Here is a 26,557-nt window from a genome sequence, read left to right on the forward strand (position 1 = left end):
CCCCAAATCCTTTTATATATATATATATATATATATATATATATATATATTTTTTTTTTTTTTTTTTGCAGTACGCGGGCCTCTCACTGTTGTGGCCTCTCCCGTTGCGGAGCACAGGCTCCGGACGCGCAGGCTCAGCGGCCATGGCTCACGGGCCCAGCCGCTCTGCGGCATGTGGGATCTTCCCGGACTGGGGCACGAACCCACGTCCCCTGCATCGGCAGGCGGACTCTCAACCACTGCGCCACCGGGGAAGCCCCCTTATTTATATTTTTGACTCTAAGCCATTTGCTCTCTCTTGCTCCTCACTTCGTAAGGTTTATTTCTTAATATTTTGAAAGAACCCCTAATATATGATGCGAAAAAAGGACAAAAATTGTTTTCCTTTGCCTGTGATGTGTATTTAACATGGAAAAACTGTAAGATTATCCTTCTCAAGGCTTCCCTCCCCCTAAGATTGGGCAGGTCACTCAAGCTGGTTCTAATGAAGGAGAAGTTGAGGGACCTCTCGGAGATGAGGGTGGCCAGGCCCTGGGGATGATCTGTGATTCCAGACGCCACTAGCAAGCGTCGCCCTGTGGTTCTCTGACCTCCTCCAGCTCTCTCCACCTTCTCCTCTAGTTAAATCATAGCGGCCCAGGCTGTCCTTTCAGCAGAGTCCCTGGGTAGGAATAGTTCCTAGAGAAATAGAATTGGGGACAGGAAAGGCAGCCCACAATCTGTCGTCAACAGTTGCTTCACAGAACTGAAGTAGATTGACCCCTGAATAAGAATAACTTGCTCTGCTACTGTAGTGAACTATCTGGTCAGAACGATTTCAGATTTTCTAAGTCTCGTGGATTAACCTTTAGAGCAAAATGCTGATTTTTATGATGATGAAATGGAATCTAGACCAAAGAGTACAAATAAGTGACATCCTTGTTTTCAGATTGCTTCCTCCATCTGAAGGACTGAAGAATTCTCAGTACAAGTTATGAACTTTTAAAGGTAAATGTATCTTGTATAATTTCAAAGATCAACATGCTTTAGAAAATTTATAAACTGAAGAGGAATAAAAAGAGTGTTTCCACCAGGCAGAGCAGAGGTCTCTCTTCAAATGCCTTCCTTTTCTTTGAAGAGGTGATGACTTTGACCTGGATCTTCTATGACATTTAAAAGCCCCTATGTTGGGGACTTCCCTGGCAGTCCACTGCAGGGAGTGCGGGTTCAGTCGCTGGTCAGGAAACTAAGGTCCCACATGCTGCGTGGTGTGGCAAAAAAAAAAAAACAAAGCTCCTGTGTTGAAGGCCGTTTATTGGTAACTTAATTGACTTAAATATCTTGTTTTCAAATTCTGGGGTTTTTTAGTATCGAAACTAAATTCACATCTGAGTCCAAATGGTAAGATTCAGGACACTGAAAAATCATCATCATGAATGCAAATTCACAGAGGGCTTCCTACACTGTACATTACAAAAGGCACCCTGAGGGTTCCTCATTGTAGTGGAGGCTTGGTCTCTGCCATCAGAGCATTCAGAATCTAAAGGGAGAGAGAGACTAAACACCAGATAAATTTTTTTTAAAAACAAGATGCAATGCTTTATGACTATTTGCAAGCACCTTACCTGAATTAGCAGATGTCTCCTGCCCAACTTGATCCTGTTTGTATTGGTTAGAGCTATTGGTCATAACTAATAGAAACCAAGGCAACTAGATTAAGGAGGGAAGAAAGTGGGGAGAAGATATATTTAAAGAATATGTAGTGTCTTTTTTTATTATTAAAGTATAATTGATTTACAATGTTGTTTTAGTTTCTGGTGTACAGCACAGTGATTCAGATACAGATATATATATGTATATTCTTTTGCATATTCTTTTCCATTATGGTTTATTACAGGATACTGAATATAGTTCCCTGTGCTATACAGTAGGTCCTTGTTTTTTATCTATTTTATATATAATAGTTTGTATCTGCTAATCCCAAACTCCTAATTTATCCCTCCCCAACTCCCTTTCCCCTTTGGTAACTGTAAATATGTCTGTGAGTCTGTTTCTGTTTTGTAAATAAGTTCATTTGTATCATATTTTTGATTCCACATATAAGTGATATCATATGGTATTTGTCTTTTTCTTTCTGATTTACTTCACTCAGTATGATAATCTCTAGGTCCATCCATGTTGCTGCAAATGGCATTATTTCATTCTTTTTTGTGGCTGAGCAGTATTCCATTGTATATATGTACCACATCTTCTTTATCCATTCATCTGTCCATGGACATTTAGGTTGTTTCCATGTCTTGGCTATTGTGAATACTGCTGCTGTGAACGTAGGGGTGCATGTATCTCTTTAAATTATAGTTTTGCCTGGATATATGCCCGGGATTGGGATTGCTGGGTCATATGGTAGCTCTATTTTTAGTTTTTTAAGGAACCTCCATGCTGTTTTCCATAGTAGCTGCACCAGTTTACATTCCCACCAACAGTGTAGGAAGGTTCCTTTTTCTCCACACCCTTGTCAGCGTTTATTTGTAGACTTTTTAATGATGCCCATTCTGACCGGTATGGGGTGATACCTTACGGTAGTTCTGATTTGCATTTCTGTGATAATTAGCGATGTTGAACATCTTTTCATATGCCTATTGGCCATCTGTATGTCAAGAACATATAGTGTCTTATGGATCCCAAGAACATGCAGCCTGGCTACAGGAGGGACTGGAAAGCTAGCAAGAATCCAGCCAGGTGTTTATTGTTTGTTTTGCATTTTGTTTTTGCCTCACTCATCTACTGATTCTCAGTTTCAGTCTCTCTGTGCCAGTTAGCACATCTTCTACGAAGCCCCTTTTGTCCAAGATGACTAAATTGGTTTTTGTTCTTCCATTCATGCAGCCAGCCCAGATTAGAACTGGAACGTCTTGGTCCCATTTCTAAATTTCTGCAGAAAGAACTCTGACCTATCATGGGTAAGGGACTCACCCCTAGTCACTTGGCTAAGGTCCAGTGGAATAAATGAGACAAACAAAGGCCAACCCCTAGGAACATGTGGATGATGAAAAAGCAGTTTTAGAGAAGGTAGAACTGTGATAAGCTGCACAGAGACCCCAAAAGGTGTCTTCTAGTCTGACTGAAGAACAAAACATCGCTTTACAACCTGTGGGCCAAGGCCCTGGGTGGGGAACGGCAGGTGGGAGGGTAGAAACTCATATTTATTGATGGGTCCTTCCTTGAAACCATCCACCCAGATAACAAGCCTTCTCCATAGACTGAATAAATAGTATATCCTGAGCATATGGGTGTAGATGGTATTTAATTGTGTGTAGATGTTATTACAATTAATACAATTTAAATTCCTTTCTATGTGTTAGTGAATTAATCCTGTCTTTTGGTCATTGTGTGTCTTTTTCAATCACTGGGCACTGTTAGTAAAGCTGTTCTTGTGCGAGAGTCCCCTTTATGGAAGATAGTTGAGGAGCCCTGTGTATAAGGTTAGGTTTGGACTGAGAGACTATATGAGCAGTTGTGAGTGTTGGCTGTGATGGTCAACAGGAAGCTCGACACATGAATTTTATTTTATTAGTCCTCCTTTGTTTTTCTCGTCATGAATTTGTCTATAGATACCTTACTGCACGGAAGTGTTTTATATGCATGATATAGTAAATTTGTAGAAAGTCCATTCTGATTGATAAAGAATATTTAAATTGACCTTGTGTTACTTTCAACTCTGTTTAGTAACAGGAACTTGGCCAGCAAAGGGTTAATAAGAAGAGGTCCTTTGTAATGTGCCATGAGCAATATTTAAGCCTGGCTTGCAATTGCCTGCTGATGGTTGACACAAGAGCAAATGCTTTTAAAGTGTTTTAAAATATCCCTTAAAGGTACCTTAAATTCTAAAAGTACTGTTTGCCGCATTTAACAAACTCTCTTCCTATATATTGCAAAGGGAAAGTTCCATTTCAGCCTAAAAATAACAGTAACAATCAAATAATAGTAGAAGCTAGTATTACTGTGGCAGCTTCTTGATACAAGGACGCCGCACTTTATAAACATGTCTTCATCTTATTCTTGCAACAAATGTCAATACCGTATCTACCCCTGTTTTATAGGGAAGGGAATTGAGTTTGAGAAGCCTGCAATTTATGTCAAATTACTTGGATCCAAATTAATATGCTTTTACTGTTTGTAAAATACTCCCTTGAATGGAAGAAATGATGACAGAGAGATCCAATTAACCCATTAGGTTAACTGGGGAAAATTCAGGACATTGCGGGCACATTGAAGGGACACGTACCTTTGTCATTAAGACTAGATCCTGGGGGCTTCCCTGGTGGCGCAGTGGTTGAGAGTCCGCCTGCCGATGCAGGGGACGCGGGTTTGTGCCCCGGTCCGGGAAGATCCCACATGCCGTGGAGCGGCTGGGCCGGTGAGCCATGGCCGCTGAGCCTGTGCGTCCAGAGCCTGTGCTCCGCAACGGGAGAGGCCACGGCAGTGAGAGGCCCGCGTACCGAAAAAAAAAAAAAAGACTAGATCCTGGAACAAACCAGACTGTGCACTTTCAGATCCTAGCCCCACTGCTTACCTGCCTTGTTACCTTGGAAAAGTTACTCAACCCGCATGTTCCTTGGTTTCCCCTCTTTAATTTGAAGATGAGTAATAACTCCTTCTTAGAGTTGGTATGAGGGTTAAATAATATTTAAGTGCATAGAAGAGTTCCTGGAACCTAGGAAGTACCGTCCGTTGATTGGCCTGGGGCCTGTGCACTTGGTGTGTTAGCACAGCCGAGGGGTGCTGCTGGTGCTGCTTCTGTAAGCCCAGTGGCCAAAGCAGTGGAGCAGTCTGGAAAGGCAGCAGGGTACAGCATCAAGTACTTCTTCAGCCCCATGATTCTCCACTTTCTAATGGTTGCCAGACCTCTTTGCACCAACACAGCAGTCAGGAGCCCAGGCATGGTGCAGGCTGTGTAGGACAGGCCAGGAGGGGCAATCCCAGCCCAGCCTGCAGCCCAGGCTCGGAGACCTGTCGGGGGCCTATCTCCAATTAGCGACTACTGTCCCTCTCAGGGCTGCCACACTTCCATTTTAAATCCATCGAGTGCCATCCTTAGGAGCTGAGGGACCCTAACTAATTGGACAATAAAAGAAGATTTTGGTCTAGAGACGACGGTGCGTTTAATGGAGTTTGCAGAGATTCTGACTGCACTCCTGCTCCGCAGCTGGCTGGCTCGGGCCTGCAGAAGCCTCTTCACCTCGTTGTCCTGATTCCCCCGCAAGGAAAATGAGAGCCAGTTCACTTGCCCTCTCTGCTCTCCCCAGTAGTCCTTGGATTAATTGCTACTTGTGATTCATTTTGATTTGGTTCCAAGAAATACAACTACAGAAACACTATAGTGGGGTGAAATACTGTTTTTCTATAATTCAGGAGAGATTATCTGTCTTAAATAGAATGACCATTCAATTTAAATTGAATAAAACTTGGACATGAGAATAAAAGGAAGCACTAAGCATAATTAAAATTATATAGATTTTCTTGGAAGACACTTAAGCAGTTTCTTGACAAAACTAAACACACTCTTACCATACATATGATCCAGCAGTCACGCTCCTTGATATTTACCCAAAGGAGTCTAAAACTTCTGTCCACACAAAAACATGAACATGGACGTTTATAGCAGCTTTATTCATAACTGCTCAAACTTGGAAGCAACCAAGATGTCCTTCAGTAGGTGAATGGATAAATGAACTGTGGTACATGCAGACAATAGAATATTCAGCACTAAAAAGAAACGAGCTCTGAAGCCATGAATAGATATGGAGGAACCTTAAATGTATATTACTAAGTGAAAGAAGCCAATCTGTAAAGGTTACCTACTGAATGATTCCAACTGTATGATATTAAGGAAAAAGCAAAACTATGGAGACAATAAAAAGATCAGTTGTTGCCAGCAGTTAAGGGGGAGGGAAGGATGAACGGGTGGAGCATAGGGGATTTTTAGGGGATTATTCTGTATGGTACTATAATGATGGATGCATGTCATTATACATTTATCAAAACACATAATATGAACAATATTAAAAATGAACCCTAACGTAAGCTATGAATGCTGGGTAATAATAACATACCAATGTAGATTCATTGATTGTAACAAATATACAACACTGGTGGGAGATGTTAATGGTGGAGGAGGCTTGGTTGGGGGGAGGTGAGTAGGAGGGAGGTATGTAGGAACTCTACATACTTTCTACTCAATTTTGTTGTGAACCTAAAACTGCTCTAAAAAAATAAAATCTATTATTTATTAATTATATAATGTTTGGACATATGTATTGATCAGTTTTATTATAAATAGCTATATTTTTAGACTATTTTCAAAAATAAAATTATTTTTATAAAAGTAAAACTGTTTTTTTAAAAAAAGAGTATAAACTGGGATTGTCGCAAGGATCAGAGATGTGTGGTCATCTTAGTCTCAAGCAACAAACTCTGATTTGGAACTAAAAAGAAAATAAAAGATAGCATGCTTATTAATAAATTTCTTTTCTGTAGCATATCTACCCTTCTGCTGGAAACATATGCTGTCAAACTTTTCTCCTTTTTTTCCATGTTTTTATTACTAATTTATTGAGCAACTCACCCTGTGCCCATACTCTATTAAATGTTTTACATACATTAATTTAGTCCTTACTAAATAAAAGCTTGTTCATTCATTCACTCAGAAATCTATCGGGCACTTGTTAATTATCACATACTCTTCCAGACAATGGGAACATAGTAGTGGTGGGGGAGAAAGCCAATAAACAAATGTGTAATATGTCAGATGAAAAGTGCTATGAAGAAACAAGAATAAAGTAATAAAAGTAAGAAATATAGTAATATTAAATAATAATAAAAAGGGAAAGAAATAAGAAAGTAAGGTGAGCAGATAGTGATGGGGGAACTGCTATTTTATATAGATTGTTGGGAAGAACTGCTCTTAACAGGTGACATTTGAGCAGGAAACATGAGGAAATGACAGGAATGAGCCATACAACTATCTGGGGGAAGAGCATTCTAGACAGAGGGAACAGAGAGTGCAAAGGAACATGTTGGCATTTCATGGAATAGGAAGGAAGCTAGGATGGCTGAGCAGATATTAGCTGAGGGGAGCTTGAGAGTTGAGGCCAGAGTGGCAGTGGGGACCAGATAGAATAAGGTAGGTCTTTGTAAAGATTTGGGGGGTTACTTGGTAGAAGACAGGAAATCATTGGAGGAGATACGTGATCTTGCTTACAGTTTGGCAGGATTGTGGAAGCCTGGACACCAATGAGGAAGCTGTTGAATGGTCTGGATAAGACTGGCAGTGGTTGTAGTGGAGAGAGTGAAAGTGCTTGGTTGGTTCTTGATCTGTTTTGAAGGGAGGAAGGACAGAGTTGCTGACAGATTTGATATAGGATATGAGAGAAAGGATTTAAGGATGATGCCAGGGTTTTGCCTGAGCAACTGAAAGAAGGGCAATGAGGAAGATGGTGGAAGGAAGAGGTTTAGAAGTAGAAATCAGAAGTTTGTTCTTAGACATAATTTTGGGATGCCTACCAAATACCCATGATGAGATGTCAAGGAGGTAGGTGGTGTGGAAAGGAGTCCAGGGGAATGGTCTGAGCTGGAAAGATAAATTTGGAAATTGTCATTGTATAGATGGTTTATAAGCTATGAGTCTGCATGAGATCACCTGCGGTAGATGGTGAAGAGAAGGGTCCAAGGACTAAGCTCTCCAATGTGGAGAGACCTGGGAGATGAACCAGCCAATGAGATGCTGAAGGAGCAGCCAGGGAGGGGAACCAGGAGAAAATGGTCCCCTGGAAGCCAGGAGAGGAGAGTGCTTAGCGAGGGTGTGATCCACTGTTTCAAGTGCTGCCCAACAGTCAAGGCCAATCACTGACAGATTGTGCAGCATGGAACTTGTGGGTGACCTGGACAAAAGCTTGTTCAGTGGAGCAGTAGGGATGAGAGCCTGACTGGAGTTGGCTTACCACAGAACTAAAAAAGAGAAAGGAGAAACCAAGAGATGGTCTCAGAAAGGTTAATAACCCTGCTCATGGGAACACATCTTGTAAGGGGCAGAGCCAGGATTCCAACTCAGATCTTTCTTACTCCAGAGTCTGGAGAGTTTACAGTAGGGGAAGGAGTCCTGAACCAGGAACCAGTGGGGCTTTGACACTAACTGTGTAGTCTTGGAAACTCATTCAACAAACTCCTTTGAGGTCCTACTATATGTCAGACACAGCGCAAGGTGTGAGGGCTACAGAGATTAATAACACAGACCCCTGAGCCAGCTAGGGGGTGAGAAAGGAAGTTAGGGATGGCTCCTAGAGAGAGGTGGAACAGACATTTTAGTTCTTCCTCTCATTTCTTAAACAAGTGGGGAGGTTGGCTAAGAAAAGCTCTAAGCGCCTTTCTTATACTTTAATTCCACGGACTGGGGATATAAGCAGATCTTTTCACCTACAGATGAGGAAGGGAAAATCAGCAAACTTCCCACCCCCTCCAGGGTGTATTGCCAAGGTTATTTTAAAGATGTCAACCCTTAGTTGGAATTATAAATTGGGAGAAGTGTGTGCAGGCACTTTAGGTGCAATTAGTGCAGTAGATTAAAATCATTTTGAAGTGACCTCATTCACTTCCCAAACTGTTTAAATTGATTTTACAATTTTCTGCCCATGTAAGTGGCCAGATGACATATGGATAGCTGGGGAACTGCTAGTAGATTTTAATGAGCTTACCCTTGTCAAGCAAGGAAAAAAGGTAAAAGCTGTTATAGCATGTCTTTTTACTGCATCAATAAAAAAGGGTGGGGGTGGGGGCTTCATGCTTTTTCAATGGGCTTTTACAGTATTGTCAATAAGCCTGAAATGCCCGAGATTCTTTTGTAGTATTTCATCACAGCAAAGCAGCCCTCATCTCTGCTGAGTGGCATCACTAAATAAAAATTTTGTTTCTCTATGGAAAGAGAACCTATAAGTCCAGTCAAAAGCCAAATGATACACTGGAAGAAGATACTTGCAACAGTGTGACAGTAAAAAGGTTAATATTCTTAATATTTTAAAAAATCCTCCTCCAAGTGCATAAGAAAAGGACTTGATAGAAAAGCAGGCAGTCCACAGAAAAGGAAATGCAATGACCAATAAGCCTATGAAAAAGTGACCATTCTGCTAGTTGTCAGGGAAACTCAAGGTAAAACACAACCTATCAGATTGGCAAAAATGAAATATATTGATAACATCTTGGGGGGAACTCCATTTCCCTGCCTCGTGATTCATTGTAGAATAACACTGGTGGCCCCTCTCCCTGCCCCTCATTCCCTTTTCTCCAGAAGAGGAGGACTGTTTCATGAATTTGGGAAAGGAAACTGTGTTGGATTGGTGCCATCTGGGTCTCTTTTCCAGCTCTGCCTGCCTGCCTGCTATGATAGGGTATTCTGATGTGCTCCCAGCCATATGGCAAGCTTCCCCCGGCAGGCATGACACCTGTGGGGGACACCTGTGGTTGACCGCTATCCCAGTGACTCCCTGAGGTCCATTTATTTAATGCAGAGGTGAAGTGTTAGTAAGACAATTTGGCTGAAAATATAAAGGCAAATCATCCAATCCAGCTTTTCAGATGACATTTTAAAATCTCCATTTGTGTGGCTCCTATATCCCTTTGCTGGTTCAGAATTTGGGAAGAAAAGAGAGGAATGTTTCCTGTTTCCTGTATGCCCCTCCCCACAGAAAAAAAGAATACATATATCCATGGCTACATGTAGAAAAATTGAAATTCCTTGGAGTTGGAAGGGAATTACTAAAGTTCAGGGGGAAGTACCTGGCAGCGTTATCAAACCCAACTTGGGTCCACTCACCCAAGCACAGTAAAGCCAATCTACTGTTGCTGGGTTGTGGTGATGGAAAGTGCAGCGTTTATTGCAGGTGCCAAACAAGGAGCATGGGGCAGCTAATGCTCAAAAGTCCTGAACTCCTTGATAGCTTTCCAGGTAAGATTTTTAAAGACTGTGAGGGAGAGAGTTTCAGCGTATGTGATCAGCTCAAGGACATTCTTCTGATTGGTTGGTAGTGAGGTAACTAGAAGTCAATATCATCAGCCTTCTGGTTCCAGTCAGTCTGGGGCTCTACATGCTTGTGGTCAGCATGCAGTTAACTTCTTCCACCTGGTGGGGGTTTCAGTATCTGCAAAACAGCTCAAAGGACATGGCTCGGAGTATTATCTATAGCCTTTGAGGAGAACTAAAGGTACTTGACTTTGCTTAATGGCTAAACTATTATTATTTTGTCTTGCTTGACTATTTTCCTTTGTTTCTGCATTTTCTCACTTCTCTGATTAAGTTTATTCTTTGGAATTTGGGGAAGGTGTAGGAGGCTAAAGTTTTTCCACAAGCAGGAAACAGATGGAGGAGTGGGCGGGGCAGGGGGCGTCTGTCCCTGGGAGGCCCCATAAGGTCCTGCCTGGTTACAGCTGTATCTATTAAAATGTGAACTTGTATTCATTTGGATGACATGATTTGGTGTCTGGCATTTACTTCAACATAGTCCAAGAGGAGGGGTGCAAGTGGGTAGACGTATAGATACATTAAGACCAGCCTTTTTCATGTCTGCAAGTTTTTGCATCCTCTCAATCAAATTAAGAGAATAATTATACCATTATCTCTAGCTTTCCACATGTTTGACATTTTCCATAATAAAAAGTTGTTTTAGAATGTGTATTACTTCCAACCAGCAATCTCACTTTTAGGAATTTATTTCATAGAAATAACTGTATCAGCCCTTATGGATATATATCTATGAGGATGTTTATTGAAACACTGTATGGGAAAAATATGGAAATAACATAATGATCATTAATAAGAAAATGGTTATATAAACAATATATATGTTGACCTTATTAAGGAGAGTAAATAAGGGGAAACAATTTTGTGCAACATCGAGGAAAACTCGCACCATCTACTTCATCCTTTATTCTTAAGTATGAACAGACAGGAATCACCAAATATGTAGGGGAAAAAATTGCAGCATGAAAGAGAAAAGGCCACAGTAAACAGAAAAACAGACCCTAGAGGAAGCAAAGACACTACAGGAAACTTCAAACAAACAAACAACAGCTCTCATTAGTATGTTCAGAGCGATCCAAGAATTCATAATATCCATTTAAAAATGACATGAAATCAGGTAATAGAAAAAGAAAGCGCTTTTAGAGATTAAAGATAGGCTGTCCAGAAATTCAACAGAAGGTCTTGAGGAAAATAAGATGAAGACATAGAGAAAAAAAGGAAAAGAGAATAGAGACAGTAGAGAAAAGAGAAGTCAAGGTAGTCCAAAAGCTCTGATACAGCCACTGTGGAAAACACTGTGGAGGTTCCTCAAAAAATAAAACTACCATATGATCCAGCAATTCCACTTCTGGGTATTTGCCCAAAGGAAATGAAATCACTATCTTGGAGAGATCTCTGCTCTCCCATGTTCATTGCAGCATTATTCGCAATAGCCAAAATATAGAAAAAACCTACCTGTCCATCAGTGGATGAATGAATAAAGAAAATGTGATATAGATATAGATAGATAAAGATATATAGAAATCTAGATAGATACAGATAAGTATCTATATCTGTCTCTCTATATCTATTATGTTTTCATATAATATATATCATGGAATATTATTCAACCATGAAAAGAAGGACATCCTGCCATTTGTGACAACATGGATGGACCTTGAGGGCATTGTGCTAAATGAAATAAGTCAGACAAATATTGTATGACATCATATGTAGTTGAATCTTTAAAAGCTGAATTCGTAGAAATAAAGAGTAGAATGATGGTTGCCAGGACTGGGGGAAGGGGCGGGGCAGGGGAAGGAAATGGAAAGATGTTGGCCAAAGGGAACAAGCTTCCAGTTATAAGATGAATACGTTCTGGAGATCTAATGTACAGCATGGTTATTATAGTTAATAATACTGTATTATATACTTGAAAGTTGCCAAGAGAGTAGATCTTAAATATTCTCACCACAAAAAGAGAAATGTTAATTATGTGACATGATGGAGGTGTTAGCTAATATTATAGTGGTCATCGTTTTGCTATACAAAGTGTTAACAAATCAACATGTTGCACGCCTTTAACTTATACAATGTTTTATCTCAATTATACCTCAACAGAGCTGGAAAAAGAAAAGGCTCCAACATCTAACCAATAGGAGTCTCAAAAAGTAAATCCAGAGAGAATGCCAGGGGGAAAGGGAAGACATTTTCAAGGAAATAATTGAAAATTCCCCAAAACTGGAGAAAGACACAAACCTTAAGATTGAAACAGCCGACCAAGAGCAGAGGACAATGATTAACAAAAAATTTAAAGCCTCATCCTCTGAAATTTACAAACACTAAGAATAAGCACAATATGTTAAAAGATACCCGAGAGAGAGAACTGAAGAGGGATTGAATTGGGCTCATACCAGCCTTCTCATCAGCAGCATTAAATGCTGGAAACTCATTGCTCAAGCACGGGCCTCCGACCACAGACAAGATCATCATCTGGGGGCTTATTAGAAATGCAGGTCTCAGGGACTTCCCTGGTGGTGCAGTGGTTAAGAATCCGCCTGCCAGTGCAGGGGACACGGGTTCGAGCCCTGGTCCGGGAAGATCCCACATGCCGCAGAGCAGCTAAGCCCACGTGCCACAACTACTGAGCCCGCGTGCCACAACTGCTGAAGCCCGTGCGCCTAGAGCCCGTGCTCTGCAACAAGAGAAGTCACCACAATGAGAAGCCCGCGCACCACAAGGAAGAGTAGCCCCCGCTCGCCGCAACTAGAAAAAGCCCACGCGCAGCAACGAAGACCCAATGCAGCCAAAAATGAATAAATAAATTTATTAAAACAACAAAAAGAATTGCAGGTCTCAGGCCCACCCCAGACCCACCAGTCAGGATCTGCATTTTCACAAGATCCCAGGTGATTCATGTGCACACGGACAGGCTAGAGCACATAGGATGATGACTTCATGGTATGAGAAAAAAATTATTATGAACTAAGAATTCATATGCCCAATGATAGTCAAGTATAAGGGCAGAATCAAAGCACTTTAAGGCCGAATACAAAAACTTTGTCATTCTAGTGAGTGATGTTGATAATGGGGGAGGCTATGAATGTGTGGAGGCAGAGAGTAGATGGGAAATTTCTTTACCTTCCTCTCAATTTTGTTGTAAAGCTAAAACTGCTCTAAGAATAGTCTTTCTTTTTTAAAAAGGTGGTATTTAAAGCTATAAATGTAACCAATAAAAATATAATTATTACACATTGGAAGACAGCAAGAAAAGGAGAGATTAAGTGAACTAAATTCTCATCTTTCATCATCTTTCATACCAGGAAGTCAATAGATATTGTCTAAATTATTAAGTCAGTAAATTGTGATATATTTTGTAGAGTTAAGGAAGTAAGCCTTAGAAGAACTAAAAATAGTAACAGGATATTTTTTTCCTCTTGTTACTCAATGGTTCTTTTTTTAAAAATATTTATTTATTTACTAGGTTGCGCCGGGTCTTAGTTGCAGCAGGCAGCCTCCTTAGTTGCGGCATGTGAACTCTTAGTTGTGGCATGCATGTGGGATCTAGTTCCCTGCCCAGGGGTCGAGCCTGGGTCCCCTGCATTGGTAGCGTGGAGTCTTAACCACTGAGCCACTAGGGAAGTCCCTCAATGATTCTTTTTTAAAGCTGAGAGGTAATGACTTATTTTGAGGTCTCACTGAAATGTCCCTGTGCACAGATTAGAATAACATAAACAAGCTCCAAAATTTTATTGTCGTAACACATTAAAAGTTAATTTACTAACAGTTGCAGTCCAATGAAGGCTATTTCTGGTCAGTAAGCAGTTTTCCTCCAATTCAGGGATCCAGGCCACTTTCTTCTTGTGATCCAGGCCACTTCTATCCTTCTTGTGATATCCTGCAGGTCTTGGACTCTTTTGCATGTAGCATGAATGGGGAAGGAGAGTATGGAAAAGGCAGACTCACTTCCTAAATGACCTGGCCCCCAAAGGACATCCTCACTTCCACTTTCACTCCCTTGGAGAGAACTAGTCATGGCCCCATCTAGATGTCAGGAGGGCTTGTAAAGGTAGTTCTTGGTGACAGTTCTATGTCATGAAGGGTGAGCTCAAATTTTTGGTGGGCAACAAACCGTTTCTGCCACACTCTGTATCCATATAGTTATGTATAAATGACATGTACACCTTGCACCTCCTCAGAAGGGCATGTGGGTTCCAGACACTGCAAAGTCAAGTGCCCTGCAGATAGAAAGGATGGTGTGTTGATCAGATTTGCTCTGAGTTGTTTGAATATTAATTCCTTTCCCTTGCTCTGATATCATTTAACCAAGCACCTTTTTATAATCATTTCCTTTTACTTAGTATATCTGTCTCTTGTAACTGGGTGTCCTCTTTGTAAATTAATAAATCAGTGTTATAATGGGACAGTGGAAGGAGGTGTGGAAAGAGACCGGGCAACATGCTGCTCCCTGGTAGCAGCTTCAGTAACACGTGTGTGACTTCAAACTGGTTATGTAACCTGTCCACTCCTTGGTATCCTTATCTGTAAAATAAGGGACTTGTTGGGCTTTGCCAACCTTTTCTGTTCTAAATTTTTATTACTTTATAATTCTCTCCATCAGTGAACTGATCATATTGAGTTTCTGGAGTGCGGTCAGAGTGACCACAGCCTGGACTAGAAGTTCCCACATAAGTATAGCAACTCTTAAAGTCCTTTTCACCACAGCCACCCCTGCAATCTGTCACAGAGACATCAAACTTGAATAGTGAGACTCTAAAGAAAAACAGAGGTTGAGAGACAGTGTGGTAGCAAGGAATCTGCCTCATGATGAGAAATCTCCATCAGTACCAGAAGAGAAAGCTTTTATAGGGATTCAGCTCATCAGCCCCACCACAAAGCCCTCCTCAACAAAAAGGGTGATAAATTTTCCCAGGCACTTAACAGTTCATAAAGCAGTCACCATCCCCACAAGCTAAGCAGAATAGGTTATTAATTTCATTACATATTTAGGGTTTTTTGAAATAAGTTCATGGTTCAAACATTAAAAAGTACAGGGGCTTCCCTGGTGGTGCAGTGGTTGAGAATCTGCCTGCTAACGCAGGGTACACGGGTTCGAGCCCTGGTCTGGGAGGATCCCACATGCCGCGGAGCAACTAGGCCCGTGAGCCAGAACTACTGAGCGTGCGCATCTGGAGCCTGTGCTCCGCAACAAGAGAGGCCGCGACAGTGAGAGGCCCGCGCACCGCAATGAAGAGTGGACCCCGCTTGCCACAAGTAGAGAAAGCCCTCGCACAGAAACGAAGACCCAATACAGCCAAAAATAAATAAATAAATAAACTCCTACCCCCAACATCTTCTATAAAAAAAAAAAAGTACAAAAATGCATGTGTTGAAAAGTCCCCCATCTACCCAGTTCTCACCCCTCATCCTCCCACCCCACCCCCGAAAGAAATAAGTACTTGTCTTAGTTTTTTGTCATTTCAGAGACTTTCACACATATGTATTCTTTTCCCTCCTCTTATATTCATTATACACTGTTCTGACCTTGCTTTAATTTAATATATCAGAGAGTTCTTTCTATTATCTGTACATAAGAATCAGCCTAGGTTCTATAGAAATCTATCTATAATTTATTTTATCAGTTTTATTTGTTTCTAGTCTTTTGTGAACGCAAACCATGCTTTAGTAATTTAAGTAGAGTTGTACGTAAGTCATTTCACACACCTGTGTATGAATGTATACATAAATTCTTCAGAGTGGTAATTTTGATAGATACTTTCAAATTGCCCTTCGATGACCCATTTGATAGATGAGCAAAGGTGGTAAGAACTTACGGTTGCAAATCAAGGGCAGTACACAGCTTGGTGCTCACAGGTATGATTTTCCTGAGTTGGAGCTGCACGGGTGTGAGTAGGTCTAGTACTGTAAGCTGACGCCAGCTGCCGTGAGGTGGGCAAGCAGGACAGCTCACCAGAGTGCAAGCTGGAGGAGTGAAGCTTGGTCGCTGCGTGTTGGGAGGTCACAGGGCAGATGTGAGCTGAGTGCTTGCAATGTCTGAGCAGGCACTTTGTGAGCCAGGAGCCCAGGGTGTGGGCACCGGCTTGTAGGAGGCTCCAGAAATAGCAGTTACACACACATTACAGGGTAGCCTTTGAGCCAGGTGGCCAGGAGGTGGCTCTCTGTGCCAGTCAGGTTCCTGCTACCCACACCTGGGTTCATTGGGTCTTAGATTTGGGACAGTGATAGGGCAGTGGCAGAGTTGTGGCCAACCACAATGTCACTTAAGCGTCAGTGAGGGCTAGTGGGGTAGTTTTGTTAAAGTGGAGCAGCCTTGCTTGCATATTTTAAGTAATAAAATATGTATTGATATATATGTGTGTCGTTATATATTCTTATATAATATTTATATTATATATAATATATCTAAATATCTTATATATTTGTATTATTTATATACAGTAGTCACATATATATTTAATTATATATATTTTACTTATATAATATATATAACATGTATAATATAAAGTATATTTTAAATACATATATGCATATATAAATTATATATACGTATAAACATATACATTATACAAACATAAATTATACATATTTATATATAAATTATATTTTAAATACATATTTACATAAATATTTAAATAATGGAATTTTTTTCATATACTTTATTTTTTAGAGCAGTTTTAGGTTCACAGAAAAATTAAGTGGAAAGTACAGAGAGTTGCCATATGCCTCCTCTCCCACACATGCGTAGTCTCTCCCATTAACAACATCCTGCACCAGAGTGGTACGTTTATTACAACTGATGAACGTACATTGAACGTCATTATCACCCAAAGTCTGCAGTTCACATTAGGGTTCACTTTTGGTGTTGTACATTCTGTGGGTCGACAAGTATATTTTTTATTCTTGTTCTTAGTGCTATATTAACACATTTATTTAACTAGTAACACTATGAGGTCGGTGCTGTTATTACCCCCATTTAGGGAAGAGGAAACTGAGGCATGTAAGGTTAAGTGACTTGCCCACGGTCACATATCTAGTGAGTGTTGGAACTGAATTTGAACCTAGGCAGGGTGACTTAGCATGTGTTCTTAACTGCTATGCTCTACTGCCTCTAACTTGATTCCCCAGTACCTGGGGTTCTCTTTCCTCTTCCCACTACTCCTCCAGGTGAGAGAAAAGTGCTCCCTCTGTTCTTACTTACCTGGCTTTCCCAGAGCCTCACTGCCTGTTTGAGGAATCTTCGCACAACTTCTGTCGTTCTCTAGAGCAGGGGTGCTGTGGGTTAGCACAGGTGCACAGGTTAGCACAGATTCCTGGGTGCTGTGGCCATGACCCTGAGTGTTATCAGTGAGGGGGACAGAAGGGGAAAGGGAGAGTGAGGCTGGGAGTGGTCGAGAGGGGAAAGGAGCAGTACAGCAACACTGGCCTCAGCGTCCAAAGAGATCTGAGATTAAAGGACAGCAGTGAAATTTGGAGGAGGGAAGAATATGGGACCAGTCCCTTTGAGAGACCAAAGAACAGGCAGTATGGGACTTCTGGCTCTAGGTCACAGCAACAATCAGGCTTTTCACTCATTTACTTATTTGTTCATAATCTCCTGTTATTTGGAGGGAAAATTCTGATAATTGAAGGGTCTTTTGTTTGTTGAAAAGGGTGATGGAGGAGGGTGACGTTACATGCTTTTGGAAGAGCTTGAACACAGCTAAATTGTTCTGCAGAAGAAAAGGAGAGAGTTTAGGAAGCCCAAAAGGAAGATCTAGAGTTGCACTGTCCAGTATGGTGGCCACATGTGGCTATTGAGTCCTAACTGAGATGTCTGTAAGTGTAAAATTCACATTGGATTTTGATGACTTAGTAGGGAAAAAAGAATGCAGACTGTCTCAGTAATAATTGTTTATATCGGACATATGTTGAAATAATATTTTGGGTATATTAAGTAAAATAAAATATTAAAATTAATTGTACTTTCTTTACCTTTTTTTAAATGTTACTACTAGAATTTTTTAAATTATGTATTTGATTTGCATTATATTTCTACTGGACTGTGGTGATCCCGAAGGAAGGGACAAGAACCATGAAGACTCAGGACTGTAGGGGAAAATTCATGAGAGAGGGAAGCCCTATAGCTGATGACAGAAAGCAAGATGTGGGAAAAATTAATCGATGAGGTTGGGGGAGGGTAATGGGTGTGATGCACAATGTAGTCTCTCACTCCAGTCTTCCCTATGAGATCTTTAGTAAAATCCACATTATTTTTTAATAAAACAAATTAAAAATAATTTCCTTTGGAGAAACTCATGTCTTCTCTTGAGGTGACTAAAAGCCTCTGGGTCCTAGCAAAACTGTGTTTGAATTTCACTGGTATATCTGGGGCCTAAATGAAATCAGTTAACTAGAAAAAGAGTTACAGATACTCTACCTCTTTATATTCTAGTCAACATGTCCAATGAACTCAAGAGTTTCCAGACTATCCTTGAGTCACTTTTAAGAGAAAGTAGTTTTCTTCTTTCCCCACATATGTTTTTTTCCCTGTTAACTTTTTGCTAATGTGGCCAAATTGAGAGAGTTGATTGTCGAGGGAGGCTTTGAATCAATATGGGATTGCTGGCTCATCAACTTCAAATTCAAGTCATCCCCAATGTTGCTACCTAATAGTTGCTTAATGAATTTTGTACTTTGGGAGCTGTGAAGCTGAATTGTCAGGGAGTGAACCTTCCGGGATACAGCTGTTTTTAATCATCTTGCATATCAGATTTGAGGCATAACTGAAAAGATGTTTGCGGACAGTGGCCAGCATACCTGACGCTGCTTTCTTGACCTGTGAATAAGAAGAATGTCAGAAACAGGAACTTAATCTGAAGCTTTGTAATTAGGATTGTGGCTGACATTCTGGTGTGAATTTTGGGAAGGAAAATGCTAAAGGAAGTTACAGAAAACTTGAGGGAATAGAGAGAAGGAAGTTAACTGACTTTCTAATGAGCCAAATAATTTGTAAAAGTAACAGTAGCGGTAAATTTGAGGGGATGTGGTCTCAAAGGAAGGACTACATTCTAATGAATTACTGTTCAACTCATCCTTAGCCTGGTATTTCCCCCATTTCCATCTCCTTTTGCGGGATGAAGTAATGAGCCTCTGAAAACTAACATGGCTCAACTGATTTTAGAAATTTACTGTCTTTAACACTAAAATGTGGCGTGTGCATGGCTTTCTATATAATAACTGAAATATCAGGAAAATGGTCCAGGTTGATTATAACGGGTGATTTAGTACCCCTGAATGTAGTGTAGCAACAGAGATAGTAAATGTAGTGGAGGGTGAGGAAAGGAAGTTATGTAGGGGCATGAAAAAAGGGATTGAAATGGGGGAAAAATGTCTATTTTGTGTAACCCTCAGTAAATATGGATTTTGTAGGTGTGTCTGACTTTAAACCAGGGGCATTTCACAGAAATTCAGATAGACTTTATTTATTTTTTAAAAAAGATTTATTTATTTGTTTGTTTGTTTTTTTATTATTGGCTGCGTTGGGTCTTCCTTGCTGCGCGCGGGCTTTCTCTATTTGCAGCGAGCGGGGACTTCTCTTCGTTGTGGTGCCTGGGCTTCTCATTGCAGTGGCTTCTCTTGTTGTGGAGCATGGGCTCTAGGCGCGGGCTTCAGTAGTTTTGGCTTGCGGGCTCTAGAGCGCAGGCTCAGTAGTTGTGGCTCATGGGCTTAGTTGCTCCGCAGCATGTGGGATCTTCCCAGACCAGGGATCTAACCCGTGTCTCCTGCATTGGCAGGCGGATTCTTAACCCTGTGCCACCCAGAAAGTCCTCAGATAGACTTTTAATCGGCTTTGATTTCCAGAGAATGTGCCTTGAATTTTTATAAAATTTACAAGATTTCCCCTCTGAGTTTCCATGATTGCCTTAAGCTTATTTCATGTATTTTATTGGAATCAGAGTAATAAATGAATGATTTGACTGTTAAAGTGTTAGACAAAGAGCCAGACAATAAGGTAGTCTGCATAAATTCAGAATTTTCTCTTTAATCAAAGGCTGGGTTGTGATAGAGCTTTGAGGTTGGAATGGCTGAATTAATCCAAGTGGATGAATTAATTTTCCTGACTGTTCAGTGTTAGCCACAATTATACAGATTTCAAGGTGGACGAAAGTAATGAACCTGACTTTGTAGCCATCACACAAGAATGTATTCTTCCAAATGGCCTCTGTCCCTCTGTTCACTCTGCAAGGATAAAAGCATATGTGAAAGATGTGGCCACTGGCCAAAACAGTATTTAAAGCCTTCTTTTGGAATTGACTTCAGAGCCTGAATAGACTCTTTTTAATAATCTTGGCTGTCACATATCTTCATCCTTTAGGGATAGATTTGATATTTGGAGAACATCAAGCAGCATTCTCAGCTAAATCTTGTAAAAGAGGTGGATGATGAATTTGGATGGCACCCTTTGAGGTCAAAAATCAAATATGACTAAATATGACTATAGAATATTGAAAACAGTTTGCTAGTAGCTTCAAATACCTCAAATTAACTTTGAAATCAGTTCCAATAAAGGAGTGGCCAAAGTATTTTGAGCAAAGACAGTGCCCTTGGAACATGGAAGTATAGAGTCTGCCAAGGTGACTATTCTAAAACGGATTACACCAATTTAGATGTTTGTTTAAAAAATCAATCGCATCACTTTCTGGGCACAGTGAAATGTAATAGGAAGAATAGCGAAAGCCAGAGGGATCCACTTCCACTCCTTTTGGCTCTGAGTGACCTTGGACAAGTTATTTAAGCTGTCTTAGCTTCTGCTTCAAAATTAGCAATTGGAGATAATAATTTCCACTGAGACTGCTGTGAGGGTTAGAAATACAGTATGTAAAACACCACGTATATCACTGGCCTACACATAGTACAGGGTTTGTGATTATTTGATGGATTTATTTATGCCGAGCCTTACTTCAAAATGGATTAAAAGTAGCTTAACTGCTTGTTTTCCACCTCTACGTAGCCTTATTTAGGAAAGGGTAATAATAAATGTACCATGTGCTCTAGTCATTATATTAACTTTTTTTTTTTTGCTTTTTAAAAACAGTATATTGATCTGTTAAATACTAACTATGGTATGTGCAGAAAATGCACTAATGAATGTTAAATAGCCCTTAAAATGTATCAGACATGATTCTAAGTTTTATACATATATATAAAATATTAACTTGTAGTATATCTATTAACTTGTATCATCCAGTAACCATGTGATGTAAGTACTATTGGATTGACCAAAAAGTTCGTTCGGGTTTTTCGTAAGATGTTACGAAAAAACCCGAACGAAATTTTTGGTCAACCCAATATTACTATGCCCACTTTAGAGATGGTAGAATTGGAATATTTTCTGTGATTAAATTATTCAGAGTCAAAGAGCTAGTAAGTGATGAAACCACGATGCAAATTCAGGCAGTATGTCACCCACACCTGTCCCCACACTACTACAATACCTCATTAAGGATAGTGAATGACAGGATGATCCCTTAGGGATAAATGTGGTATTTGAAAACTAATAAGCACCATTTATAGCCAACTCTTGTAAATAAGGTAGAGGATAATCCTTTGGAGTCAAAAGTCAAATATGACTAAATATGAGAATAGAATATTGAGAACAATTTGCTGGTAACTTCAAACCCCATAAATTAACTTCGAAAGCTGTTCCCATAAAGGAGTGGCCAAAGTGTTTTGAGCAATGGCAGTGGCCTTGAAACATGCAAATAAAGAGTCTACAATGGCTAGTTGAGAAGGACCAGGACCCACCAACCTGTGTTGAGCAGGTGCTAGAAGGCAAATCCAGGTGCAGTATGGACAAAAGTGTAGTCCAGCAGGCAGTCCACTATCTCTAAGGGATCAACAAGTGGCCATCCAGACAAGCCGTTGGCACTCTTGATCCAGAAAATAGGGTATCCAAGGTGGTGAGGCAGCCAACATTGGGTCAGTCTGTCCACAGGTGAAGAACCCAGATCACTGGATCAAGGGACAGATCCACCAGAGCTTTCCACTGGCCAAACCCAAACAGAAGCCAGAGCAACAGGGAGCTGTTGATGCAACCCAAAGAGGCCAGCCTCGCAGGGCACAAGCAGGGTGGGGAAGGTGCAGAGTGGATCTGAAGAGGGAAACAAGATGTCCAGCCCCCACGTCTTCATCAAAGCTAGACAGGGTCAAGGACACAGTCCTGAGGTCCAACCAGAGACCTCAGTCTGGTTGACATCTGGTACTCAACTCATTCTGAAACCATTACCAAAACTATCTGCCAGGCCATGCTTCACAATTTCAGGCATAAGGATATCAGAGAAAACAAAATGATAGTTTGCTGAGGCAAGATAACTGTGTGAGGAGGCTTTTTCTGACCATGTAAGCCTATTTAAACTGGTAATGATTTTAGGAAGGTGCAATGTGTTCTGTGTCCATCTTGGCTCCCAGTATCATTAAATTTAATTTCCAAATGATTCAAAGGAGATTAAGCTTTAATAAACTCTAGTCTTTTTTATTTCTGTCTTTTATATGTTACTCTTATAAATAGATGTATTGTGTTTAGAAGAGCTGATGATTTGAGTAGGGTTCTTGATGTCCTTTGGATTCCCTAGTAGATGTTTTATGATTGATCTAACTCATGGAAGGGAAACACATTTATAGGCTAGGGAAGGTAGATAAGAATACCTGGGTATTCCTATTCTGTCATCTTTTTTTTTTTTTTTAATGAGAACCACTAATCTCCCAGCCTATGCAGATTGCATGTGTGTGTGTGTGTGTGTGTGTGTGTGTGTGTGTGTGTGTGCACATTTGCATGCCCACTACATCCAGGGCATAATCTTGTTTGGCAACCACAGCTTTTGTTATGGAAATTAATAGTCTCAGTGTCATAGACGGCCCCTCCAGTGGCTTGGTGGCAGACGTCATGTTGACTGGAACAGTATGTGCGCAGGTGGATTAGGATAGGCTGCAGTCCGAAGAAATAGAACTTCCCTTCCAACTCCAGCAGGGCAAGACAAGTAACATTCATTAAGTCCACAGGAGGTAGTTGTACTACTTTAAATATTTGCAAAAATATAAAAACTTATATAAATGGAATCATATTGTTCATTCTAGTTTTCTCAGAGGAGAGAATGGCTAGTACAGACTTTCTTCTTCTTTTCCCACTTCTCTCTACCTTCATGTGTTTTCCCTACACCTGCATTACTACCCCACCCCCTCCCCATACTCACACAATACTCTCCAGGTTAATAATCTGGTGTCATTCTTTTTTTCTTTTTTACATTTCATTTTGTCTTCAGTCAGGCCCTTCTAAAACTACTTCTGAATGTGTTAAAAGAAACAGTCTATTGGAAATTGTTATTAACAACTTCTTAAGGACAGATCAACCAAAGTAATGATAGCCTCCCCTTCTATCCATGCCAAACCAACAGGAGCCTCAGCTAACATTACGAGCTACCTGGATTCAATTGCTGAATCATGAAATGTTTTTATTTCTAAATGGTGCACTGCAGTGGAGTTCCCTCCCTCTGTTCACTTTTTCCAACTCAGCTGTGGAACATTCCAGAACCAAGAGCCAGAAAGCCACCTGTGCTTCACCACAACCTGGATTCCCTCACTTCTGCATCCAAGATGCCATAGCACCTCCTTTTCATGTCGTGTGGCTGCTCCTGCAGAGGAGACCCTCTTGCCTGTGTCTTCCAGGTCATCCAGCCTTTTTGTAGAAGGGGAGGGATTTTCTTCAATCAGCTGTAACTCTTCCCTTCTACTCTCCCAGCCTCCGGTGACACATGGGTCATAGTCAAGAACATTGGCTGGATGATGGCACTCCTCTCCTAGGCCTCAGTTCCTAGGATGCTTACGAGCTATGAAATCCAGAACCTATAAGAACAGTAGCCCTCACATGATTCACAAAGGTGATGCAGTTGTTGTTTTAACTCTAGCTTCTTTTGGTAGCTGGAACCTATTTCTGTTTTGCATTCATCACCAGGTATTATAATCGCCAAAGCTGTCTGCCCTTGAAGGCTGGGATCATGGTTTAGAAACTTGCATCCCCCTTGCCTTGCACAGTGCCTGGTACATATCCAATAAATGCCAACTGGATCAGCGCCCTCAAATATAGGCAGAGGTTGAATCACTGGAGTTCTTTGGGCACTTAAAGCATCAGAAGAAGGTGGAGAAGTTCGCAGGGGCAGATGAGATCGGTAAAGATTCAAGGTGGAAAGAAGAAATGAGTTCTCCAAAGGCTGGGCATGCCAATGTCCAGAAGGCCCCTGATATTGGGAAGTGGGAGGATAATTATTTTCTTTCTAATCACTAAGAATTTACCGACTACCTACTATGTTCCCTCTGTACTTGGCACTGGGGAATCAAAGATAAATGACATGTCCCCTTTTCTCAAGGACTTCATATTTATAAAGAATTGCTACTCAGAATGACAGGTGCCATAATATGATAGATAGATAGATAGTGAGGATGATGGGAGGGGTTAATCAGGCTTTATTACTCCCCTGCTTAAACCCCCCCAGTAGCATGCCAGTGCACTTGAAATAACTCTACCATGATGTACCAGGCCCTGCCCTGCTAGCCCCTTCCCAACTTTCCGTCCTCATCTCCTACCACATCATCCCTTGCTCAGTTCACAGACACTATTTCTGTCTTTGAACACAGCAAGTCCTTTCTCACCTCAAGGCCCTGCCCTCAGATCTTTAGTTGGCTGCCTCTTTCTTTATCATTCAGACCTCAGTGCCCATATCATCTCCTCTGGCCACTATAGGAGGCCCTCTCTCCTCGGTCAGTTTCTCTGCCATTACCCTGTTTCATTTTCTTCATAAGACTTTTTGTTCCCTGATGTTATTCTGTTTATTAACATAATTATTGTCTCTTCCCCTCTCTTTTCCCTCCACTCCCATGAACTAGAATGGTGGCTTCCTGAGAACAGAACAGCCTGTCTGGCTTGGCCACTGCTCTGCCTCTACGCCCAGAATATTGCCTGGAGGCTGGCACGTAATAGACATTCATTAGGTATGAACTTGCTTTGGGGAAGATAAGACATTCACCAAAGAAAAGTTAGGTGAAAAATGTGCTGAGGTCGGGCTTCCCTGGTGGCGCAGTGGTTGAGAGTCTGCCTGCCGATGCAGGGGACACAGGTTCGTGCCCCGGTCCGGGAAGATCCCACATGCCACGGAGCGGCTGGGCCCGTGAGCCATGGCCACTGAGCCTGCGCGTCCGGAGCCTGTGCTCCGCAACGGGAGAGGCCCCAACAGTGAGAGGCCCACGTACCGCAAAAAAAAAAAAAAAAAAAAAAAAAAAAAATGTGCTGAGGAGAGGGAAGGCAGTTAGGGCTAGTGTCAGGACTTCGGGGTGTTAGAATACAGGGTGGAGGTGAAGCGTGAAGATGAGGCTAGGAGGAGTGATGTGGCCCAAGGGCCCTGTTTGTCAGTAGTAGGACTCAAGCACCAGAGCCTAGAGGCAGGGGGCAGGGGCGGGGGGGGGGGGTGACACCAGTTCCGCCAGCAGGTGTGTGACCTAGGCAATCATCTAACACCACCCGCCTCCATTTCCTCATTTTTAAAAGAGCTGACAATAATCTCTCTAAAGACGATAGAAGAGTATGCTCTTCATAGGCTAGTGTGAGGATTAAATGAGTCGTTATGTGGCAAATGCCTAGTAATGTCTGGTAGATAGTCAGCTAAGCATCTGTACTATGTACTGGAGGGAGATCGCTGAAGAGTTTGAGAAATAGGGCTATGGGATTCAGATTTGCATTTAGAAAGATGAGCAGGTTGGCTCATAGTGAGGTGAGGATCGACTGGAGGGGACTGAGAAATTAGTGAAGGAAATTTTGTAGGCGAGAGGGACCGAGACAAGGTAGTGGCAGCGAGGATGATGCGAGAGCTATGAAGACAATGGACTTGGTCCTCAGTCTGGGGAAGGAAGTTAGGGAAAGAGACAACTCAGTAATGATTCCTGGACTGGGGACTTGGTGGTGCCTTTCAGCCATACAGGAAATTCAGGAGGCGGGGCCAGGTTTGGGAGCTGAGATGTTCAGCTGTGGCAGGTTGAGATTGAGTGCTGTGGGAACTCCAGGTGGAGCTAGCCAGCCAGAGAAGCCCCACACCTTCCTGAACTGCAATATGATGCTAACACGCTTATTAGCACTGTACTTATTCGTACTTAATGTTAGCGCTTAATAGTTAGCGTTTATAATCTTTACTTTTTAAGCAAATACCGTGAGAAACATCTTTGTCCACATCTGAGTTTTTCCTTTGAGATTTCTATAAGTAGAGTTACTGGGGCAAAGGTATATTACCTTTTTAAGATTTTAATTCATCTTGCCAAATTGCTTTTCAAAAAGGTGGTACCAATCTCTATACACACAATAACCTTGGATTCTTTCAAAATAGCCTCAGTGGGGTTTTTAAATAAATATCACCCCCAAAGTTGCCAGGGTACAGGGAACCATCCTCTCGTGCGCTACTGATGGACCCGACCACCAACGTCAGCTCCATC

The 26,557-nt window shown here is 41.3% G+C and overlaps 1 protein-coding gene across 6 annotated transcripts in view; it reads left to right on the forward strand.

Moving 5' to 3' along the window:
- APBA1 (amyloid beta precursor protein binding family A member 1) overlaps positions 1-26,557 on the forward strand; it is a 240,869-nt gene that overhangs the window by 129,912 nt on the left and 84,400 nt on the right. For 2 of the 6 annotated variants that reach the window (XM_067744212.1, XM_067744210.1), the window contains exon 2: positions 24,965-25,069. The exons of the other annotated variants lie outside the window; for them this stretch is intronic. The gene's annotated coding sequence lies outside the window, so the exon portion shown is untranslated. The remainder of the gene's footprint in view (positions 1-24,964; positions 25,070-26,557) is intronic. 6 annotated transcript variants of the gene reach the window in all.

Source organism: Pseudorca crassidens, chromosome 7, assembly GCF_039906515.1.
Source record: "Pseudorca crassidens isolate mPseCra1 chromosome 7, mPseCra1.hap1, whole genome shotgun sequence".
NCBI classification, from domain to species: domain Eukaryota; kingdom Metazoa; phylum Chordata; class Mammalia; order Artiodactyla; family Delphinidae; genus Pseudorca; species Pseudorca crassidens.